Source organism: Phoca vitulina, unplaced genomic scaffold (assembly GCF_004348235.1).
Source record: "Phoca vitulina isolate PV1807 unplaced genomic scaffold, GSC_HSeal_1.0 scaffold7, whole genome shotgun sequence".
NCBI classification, from domain to species: domain Eukaryota; kingdom Metazoa; phylum Chordata; class Mammalia; order Carnivora; family Phocidae; genus Phoca; species Phoca vitulina.
Genome location: NW_022589710.1, coordinates 6,250,210 through 6,258,766, shown reverse-complemented (window position 1 = coordinate 6,258,766; position 8,557 = coordinate 6,250,210). Strand labels below are relative to the sequence as shown.

General features: G+C 33.7%; 1 long non-coding RNA gene across 4 annotated transcripts in view; it reads left to right on the top strand.

The window, feature by feature from the left end:
- LOC116632869 overlaps nucleotides 1-8,557 on the top strand; it is a 196,963-nt gene that overhangs the window by 107,585 nt on the left and 80,821 nt on the right. For all 4 annotated transcript variants that reach the window (XR_004299517.1, XR_004299518.1, XR_004299519.1 and 1 more), the window contains one exon: nucleotides 6,687-6,862. This is a non-coding gene — a long non-coding RNA (uncharacterized LOC116632869). The remainder of the gene's footprint in view (nucleotides 1-6,686; nucleotides 6,863-8,557) is intronic.

The window sequence follows — 8,557 nt, the reverse complement described above, 5'->3', positions numbered from 1 at the left end:
AAGGAATAAATTTGATATGTTAGCAATCACAAGTGGGAACTGAAAAGAAAGGCTTCCTTAATACGGTTCTTTCAGGCTATAATGGGAAATACGAAGATAAATCTGGCTCAGAGACAAACCCACATAAGACTGCCTTGAGCACTCAGAATATAGATCTCGGTTATGCGATGTGTAAAACACACAATGGCCTGAATAAGGAGCTAAGTATATAAGTGCAAACAAACCCGTTTTTATAGTTAGCATGGCATTTTGAATGGAGCTTTAAGCCTAAAGGACACTCTCCTACTTGCAGATGAAGATGGGGAATGTAACAGTAAGTACTGTTTTTATATATAGAAGTCTAATAAGAAAATGTTCTAGAAAATTATGAACATAAATCAAATTAAACCTGAATTTTTCTTTCCCCATAAAGATTGGAAAACCTTGCTTTCCCTAATCTAAAATACTGCTTTTCTTCAAGTTCCACTAACTTGCTTTGGATTCATGGAATTTCTGAACAGAGATGTGGGAATGACTACAATTTGAGGTATCTGTTAAATACAGCAACATGACATCACAAGGTATAATCTCATTCCTTGCATTATATAAAAGTTCTGCATAGAATCGATAAATAAATGCATATCTGGGAATTTGAATCAGTTAAAAATAGGCAGATAATAGATACGGAAATGGAAATTTAGAGAATTTTTTTAAAGGCTAATTTTATTCTAACGCAGTGGAACATTTTCTTTCATGTATTTTTTTTCCAATTTCTAGAACATTCACCTCATTAAGGTGTCACAAAAAGTGACAATATAAACAGTTTCCCACACATCTCCTGTAGGTTGTGCTAAGGACTATAAAAATATTATATTCTGACAATTTCACAGATCTTACAAGATTAGGTCAAAAGATTTTTACTTAGTAGAAGAATTTCTACAGAGAATAGCTAGGTGATATTTTCTCTAAATCCGAACATGTTCAATAAGATACAAGAAAGGATTTTATCTCAATATAAAATAATATCTATTGGTGAAAGAAAATGTGGAGGATAATTTCTTATTCATCTAAGATAGTTTAACAATAATTCTACCTGGAAAATTCCATTTTTTACCAGATAGTTCCTATAAGTAACTTCCAGCTCTGTGATTCTATAATTTGTGACAATTTCACTCAGGTAAATATCATCCGGTAAGAATAGACAACCAGCTAATAGGCCTGAATCAGACTAGGGTTGTGCATTGGAAACAGGAATGGCATGAAGAGAGAATAAGAATAATTTGTCAATGAATAATTTTCATTGAGCTAGGTAGTGGATTTTTAACTGATTCCCTTTCCATTGTTGAATGTTTTATATTATCTCTGAGAACCATAGCCAGGACTGGGAAATCACTGGCATACTAAGTTCATGTCACTTGGCTTTAGAGTAGGTCATAGGCTATGGAGACCTACACTAACTCTTTCAGACGACTATGAGGGGCCATCTCATAAATATCTATTTCAGTGTTCTAAAATGATTAAATGACATCATGATGACTTAGTTTAAGGAAAATGTTACATGAAGGCCCTAAATGGCACCCTGGTGGTCTGAAAGAGTTAATGCAGTTTCCTTAAGTGGCCAATTCAGTGTTAGTTTGCAATGAAGAGAGGAGGGAATGTGTCCCAATAATTCACTGATAGCTTCATCTAATATAAGTATATTAAGTTGAAAGAAGTCATTTGAAGGAGTCTATAATAGAGCAGGTGGCAATTCTGATTAATACAACAGCTCTGCTAAGGAAGGAAAAATGGAGCCTATGGAAATTCAATACCCTATGGAGAAACATTGAAATGATGCTCCTCTTAAAGAATATCTCAAGAGATCATGATGCATCACCATATATTATGTTCTTCTGAATTACAGCTGAGCTTTATGTGTAACACACTGTGAGAGCAAATAATACATTGTACTTGTGTTTTAATAGCAGAGACTGTAAAACTAAGAGAATGTTTTTTCTAATTTTTCAATGTCTTCAATATCATAGAACTATAATACATCAGAATAGCAGATAGCAATTAGAAACTAATCTCTTCTTATATTACATGAATGTTCTTACTACAAAAGTTATAAAAATGTGACCATTTTCTTTGAGGTTTCATATTATTAGATCAAATTCTACAGTCAAATTGGGCATAGAAAATGGTGAGAAAATACAGAGAAATAGCAGATAAGCTGAAGAGAGATAACTTTTAGCATACAGGTAGTGTACACATTTTGGCCTTCAAAAATAATTTGGTTAAATGAATCAATTAATAGAAGCATAGAAACATGGAACAAAAGGAACTAATCACTAATCTTTTATTCACCTTAATATTATCACATGTATAAGCACATATATAAATATGTATGTAAAGCCCAGAAACAGTTCAAGTAGAAGCATATTTAAATATATATAACAGAAATTTGTTATATGAAAAAAGAGACCTTTCAAATCTATGAGCAAGACAAGGATTTTGGAAGTCAGTATAAAGTAATTATGAGGAGAATAGATTCTCGGGTCATACCTCTTGGTTCTAATTTTAGCTCTTCTGTTTAATAGCTGTATTACCTTGAGCAAATCACTTAACTGTTCTTCACCTTCTTTATCTGAATGTTGGAGAGCATAACACTACCTACCTTGTTGGATTGTAAGAATTAACAGAGGTAATAATAAATGCAAAGCATTTGGCAGAGTTTCTGGCTCATAGTAAAGCACTATGAATACTAGAGCTTATTATTATTCAATAAATGGCTAACCACTTAGAAAACAACAGGGTGTTCCCCTGTCATATCTATGAAAAATAAAATCAGATGGATTAAAGTATTACATTTTAAAAGTATAACTATAAAGGTAGAAAAGACAATATCTCTGAATATTGATAATCTTGTGTTAAAGCAAAGCGGGTAGCACAAAGCCATAGACCTATGGAAGACTGCTTAAATTTTAAACTTCTGATGGAAAAAAATATTTATGAAGACAAAGGATCCACAGAAGAATAGAAAAATATTTACAGTGTATAATACAAAGGGTTATCATAATTTATATAGAGATCTTACTATCATTTTCCTATAAAATAATATTATATCAAGTAGGTATTAAACATAAAAAGATGGTATATCTTATAACTTCACTGCTCTTTCTAACCTCAGAGATTTCTCAAACTCTTAGTAACTTTTTCCCACATGAAGGAAACAACTTAAATGGTACTTCAGCTGGAAGATCTTTTCTGATCAATCTAAATGAGATCTCCCTAAATTTCTTTCCCATGGCATTATTTATTCCTTTCTATCATAGCTCTTGGTTTTCATCACACATGTATGTGCGTTGATTTCTTCCCCTTTTCCCTCACTAGACAATAAACTCATGGGGATGGACCATAGAGTATTTGCCACTCTGCGGTCAGCCTCTAGCATATAGCAGGCATTTGAAGTAATGAAAATGAATATCATAAAGGGTCTTGTACACCACGTTAAGGCATTTAGCTTTCATAGCTAAGATAGTAATAGAAGAATTTTAAGCAGGATAAATCCTTCTTGGGCTTCAGTGGAGGGTGGGTGGAGAATGAACTGGAAGGGAACATGGCTGGAAGCCAGGTGGTGGATTAGAAAAGGAATTGAGACAATCCAAGAAATTATGAAGCTCTAAACTAAGGAAGTTTAATGAAAATATGGAGAAGAGAAATGAGACTATTTGAAATTAGACTATTTTAATTGAAGCAGAGTACATCTAGGGAAATAATGAGAATGAAATTTGATTTTGGATTTTAGGCCAGATTGTAAACCTCTAATCCTATATCAAGACATTTGTAATTCTTTAAGGAGTAAAAAGTCAATGACAAATTTTGGAAATAGGGTTTTGTTTTGTTTTTTTTTTTGGTTTTGTTTATGTGTTTAAACCATTTTAATTGGCAGTACTAAGTTATTGGGATATAGGGAATAGACTTCTGGGGCCATACAGAAGTTGAATATTTGGTTTTGTGAATCAATACTCCCCAACTCAGCCATAAATCTTTAGGTCCAAGGTCATCTCAATGAAGACATTTTGGAATTCTGGTAATTATCATGAAATGAACTTCCTTTATGATTATCATCACTACTGCCACCACCATCAGTAATAATGGCAGCAGTGACAGCAACAACATGAACACATTTATTGAGCAATTACTCCGTATAAGGCTCTGCAGTGTGTTCTTGAGTACAGAGAAATCTGACATACTCCTGACATTAAAGAGGGTAGAGTATATGCATTGAAATACATTAGCCATGTGGAGTAGCATGTGATAAAATGAGTTATAGGAAAGTAATTGCTGCCAGAGTTCAAATAAGAGAGTTGAGCATAGTTGAAAAGTCTTTAGGAAAAGCTACATGAGGAGGTGAGACTTGAATAGGCCTTCAAGGAAGGAACAAATTAAGATAAATATAAAGGAAGGGCAACTATTCAGACAGCATGGTAAGAGCAAAAGTGGAGGTGGAGTTCCCACATCTGTTTTAAGGACAAGCAGACATGTGGACAAATGCTTTGACTAAAGCATCAAGTTTATAAAGGGAAGTAAAGGAAGTGTTCAGAGAATTGGATGGAAACAGATTGTAAGGTGTCTTTGATGTCAAACTAATGATGGTTTATTTTGAATAGACTTACGATCACTTATTTCAAGGAAAGTGGAGAATCAATTACAAATTTTGAGCAAAGTAGCTACTTGTGGAACGTTGTTTTTTAGAATTTTTAGAGGATGAATCTAATGAGCATGTTCTGGTTTCATCTTAGAGATGAAAATTCATGTTGATAAGACCAGTTACTATGGCAATATTTTAGGGGAAAAAAGAGAACCTTATGTGAGAAAAGAGGAGGAAATAATATGAGATTTTTTTTCTTACCTTTTATTATGAAAAACTAAAAAATAAAAAAGTAGATGGAATAATATAATGAACCCCCATATATTCACCACTGAGCTTCAAAAAGGATCAATTCATGACCAATCTTATTTTATCTCTCTTCCTACCTATCTCTTTACCTCTAGGTTTTTTGAAGTCAATCATCAATACCTTTAACTTACATATATTTGAGTATGAATTTCTAAAATATAAGGACTCATTAGTGAATGTAACCATAATACCATTATCATACCCAAATAATTAATAATTTCTTCACAATCCCAAATATGTACTTAGTGGTCAAGTTTCTAATTTTTATATGAGTTTTTTTATAATTCATTTCTTTGAATCAGTATCCAAATAAGGTCCTTTTAGTGTAATTAGTTAATGATGTTTCTTAAATATTTGTAATCTTTAATTTCATCTTACATTTCTTTTTTAATCTTGAACTTTATTAAAATGACAGAGACAATATTTGCTGATTTCATACTCATGGTAATATTTATAATGTTCTTCTGTCTCCTGTATTCCCCACAAAATGGTGGTTAAATTTAAAAGCTTGAACAGATTTAGATTTTTTTTTTTTGACAAGACTTGTTTATAGGTTGTGCTGTGTACTATCAGGGGACACATAGTATTTGCCTGTTTCTGTGTGTGTGTGTGTGTGTGTGTGTGTGTGTGTGTGTTATAGGGTATAATGGGTTTCTTTCTTTACTTTAAAAAATTATCATAAACTCATGTTAAAATATATTTGATGCATTTCAATCTATTGCAATTATCCTTATTAATGTTCAGATTGTCCTATCTTTGTCTGATTGGGAACCTCTTTAAATTGACTTCTGCGTCTTTTTGATACAACCTTGGTGGACTTTGAGAGCTTTCTAACTCCCTTACATGACAAGATGTTCCAGGATCATCTTTTAAATTTTCTACCCAACACTCAGAATCCGCCATTCTCCAAGAAGACTTTATTACTTGTGTTGTGAAATGGTAGTTAAAGACTACAAATGTGGGGCACCTCGCTGGCTCAGTCGGCTGGGTGTCTGCCTTCAGCTCTGGTCATGCTCTCAGGGTCCTGGAATCAAGTTCCGTATCAGGCTCCTTCCTCAGCTGGGAACCTACTTCCCCTATTGCCCCTCTCCCCCTTCTCATGTTCTCTCTCTCTCTCAAATAAATAAATAAAATCATTAAAAAAATTTATGAGTTTGTTGTGAGTTCTAATTCAAATTCAGGTGTACATGGTTATTACCTAACCTTATTGATCTTATATTTGTTTTCTGTTTCTCTCATGCCAACACTCCTGGTTTTCCATGATAATCATATAAAACCTTATTTTCTTTCTCCTTCAGTACAAAGACAACAGTCTTATAGTAGCAATACAACACTGCTCCCTATAATATAAATCCTCATAATGTATGGTTAGTTATTTTTTTGGACGTCCGAATATATTCAACTAAGGATATACAGACAAATTGTATTTTAAAGTCACTGTAAATATTTTCTCTTTTTGTGTTAGGTCATTTGTTTCTCCATGCCTGGATTCCATACTGTTTTAACTGCAGAAGCTTTATAATGTGGGCCAGTATCTTCTAGGGATAGGTTATTCTCATTCTTCTCTTTTTCAGAGTTATCTTTTATTTCAGGGTTACTGCTACCTTTTTATATTTTATTTTTCCAAGTGAACTCTGTTTAGCTTTAAGGAAAATAAAACCCTAACGATATTTTATTGTGTTGATGTATTTATGTTGTTAAGTCTTCCCATCAAATAACATAGTATGTTTTTTCGTTCATTTACTTCTACTTTTGTGTCTTTCAGGATTATTTTGGAGTCTTCTGGATATGAGAGATATTAAAAAGGTGAAACAATAGGACTGGAATAAAAGGGGAGAAGTAGAGAAAACCATGGTTTCCATACTTTTTGGAGAATAATTCATTTGTTGGTTGGTTTGACAGAAATGGGATTATTTGAAGAGATCAACACAGGGAATAATGGTGAGTTTTCATTGTAGTACCAGATCTGAGTTCTGTCTAAACCTTACTGGCAATTAACTATATCAATCAAATTTATATAGGAACAAATATTATTGAAATAAAATTAGAAGTAATCCCTGAAAGAGTAAATCACATAATTATTCATCCTACTTAGTCACATGACATGAAAAATTGTTCCTCTTAGAGCTGTGTAGTTCCATGCAAAATTGTAGAGATTTTCCTCTACCGCCTTTTCACGTGCTTCTCATACTGTAACACCTTCTTTGCAACTTCCCTACCCCTACTGCCACCACCCCATTCTGGATTTGAATGTCTATATCATGCTGTAGTCCTTCAAACAACGCCTATATCAGAAATGAGGGCCCCCCGCCTCTGTCACCCGCCTGTATCTACTGGCTACCAAATCCTGTTGAGTATACCTCCTAAAAAAAAGCCAAACAAGGAGATTGAGTCTACATCCTAAAAAGCTCTTGAAAAATCACTTATTCCTCTCCATTATCATTGCTTATGTCATTGCTTTACCCAGAACATCATTTTCTCACCAATTATAGTGAGATCAACTACTCATTACTCATCTTGCTTCATTTATCCTCTTGTTTCCTTTCTTATGTGACTACATGTGGCAATATTTATCCTATTTATATCTTCAAGCCATTTTCTGTACTGTTATCTGAGTCATCTTTAAAAATACAAATTAAATACTTCTATGACCCCCATTGTCTTTTTAAATTTAAATTCAATTAATTAACATATAGTATATTATTAGTTTCAGAAGTAGAGTTCAGTGATTCATCAGTTGTATATAAATGCAGTGCTCATTACATTTCGTGCCCTCCTTAATGCCCATCACCCTGTTGCCCCATCCCCCCCCCCCCCCCCCCCCCCCCCACCCCCCGTTTGTTTCCTATGGTTAAGAATCTTTTATGGTTTGCCTCCTCTCTGATTACATCTTGTTTTATTTTTCCCTCCCTTCCTCTATGCTCCTCTGTTTTGTTTCTTAAATTCCAAATAGGAGTGAAATCATATGATAATTCTTTCTCTGATCAACTTATTTCACTTATCGTAATACCCTCTTGTTCCATCCACTATGACCCCCATTGTTTAAGCAAATTCCCAATGGATATTCTAGAAAATGTCCAAGGGTCCCATGACAAATACTGCATATTATATTCTTAAGAGAATCACAGGGTAAATTGACTATAAGAACCCCTTCTAGTAGAGAAACTTATTTAAATGTGATCAATTTTATGGCCTGGATTTGTGTGATTATGGACTATTTTAAATACACCTATCAATTTTTTGTCAATCAATTGTTCTGAAGACATAATTTAGGATATACTGACATAAAGAATAAAGTTCAAACTTCGTTATTATGAATGACTTTAGTATTGCTGTGGCTTCATCTTCCATGGCTCCTTCATATTCCTAATATTCCATCAATGGTATAGCTTTACACAACACCGGTGCACAGTTCATACTCATACACACTGTCGACAGTTCTGAACTTCCCATCCTAATCAGTCTCTTTGTCTTTTTGTGTATGCAGTACCATTTTTCCGCATTTATTTTGATCCCATCATCAGCCTAATAAATTCCCACTTGTCCTTCAAGAGCCAGTTTAGATGTTACCTCCTCAGTACCAGTTTGAACATCATCTACCCAGAGACAAAACAGAAGTGGTATGATGACTCAAAG